The sequence below is a fragment of the Penaeus monodon genome, chromosome 25 (assembly GCF_015228065.2).
Source record: "Penaeus monodon isolate SGIC_2016 chromosome 25, NSTDA_Pmon_1, whole genome shotgun sequence".
Classification (NCBI taxonomy): domain Eukaryota; kingdom Metazoa; phylum Arthropoda; class Malacostraca; order Decapoda; family Penaeidae; genus Penaeus; species Penaeus monodon.
Window position 1 is genome coordinate 4,378,198 of NC_051410.1, and position 343 is coordinate 4,378,540.

At 30.9% G+C, this 343-nt stretch overlaps 1 protein-coding gene across 1 annotated transcript in view; it reads left to right on the top strand.

The window, feature by feature from the left end:
• LOC119589303 (kinesin-like protein KIF28P) overlaps positions 1 to 343 on the top strand; it is a 24,501-nt gene that overhangs the window by 21,307 nt on the left and 2,851 nt on the right. The gene's annotated exons all lie outside the window — the stretch shown is intronic.

Sequence of the window (343 nt, forward strand, 5' to 3'; positions counted from 1 at the left end):
CTACTCCTAGTCCCAATTGCATTTTCATCTGACCATAAAGCCAAGTGCAATATCATCTCAAAGCCATTCTTAGGGTCAAGTAAATGCTTTCTACTTTCCTCATAGAACAGGAACAGTTCTGCTGTTAAAACTGTCCAATAGAAAACCGAACGATTGTACATTAATAATGTCATAGTGATGCTTAACGAGACGAATGAACAATAATATATAATTTTAAAATAATGCATAATTACATACCTTGTGAAGTTACTCATTCTCATTCATATTTTTATAATTTGTATTGTCTAAATGATGCAAAATTACAATACCTTGTGAAGCTGACTCATTCTTATTAATTTTTCTT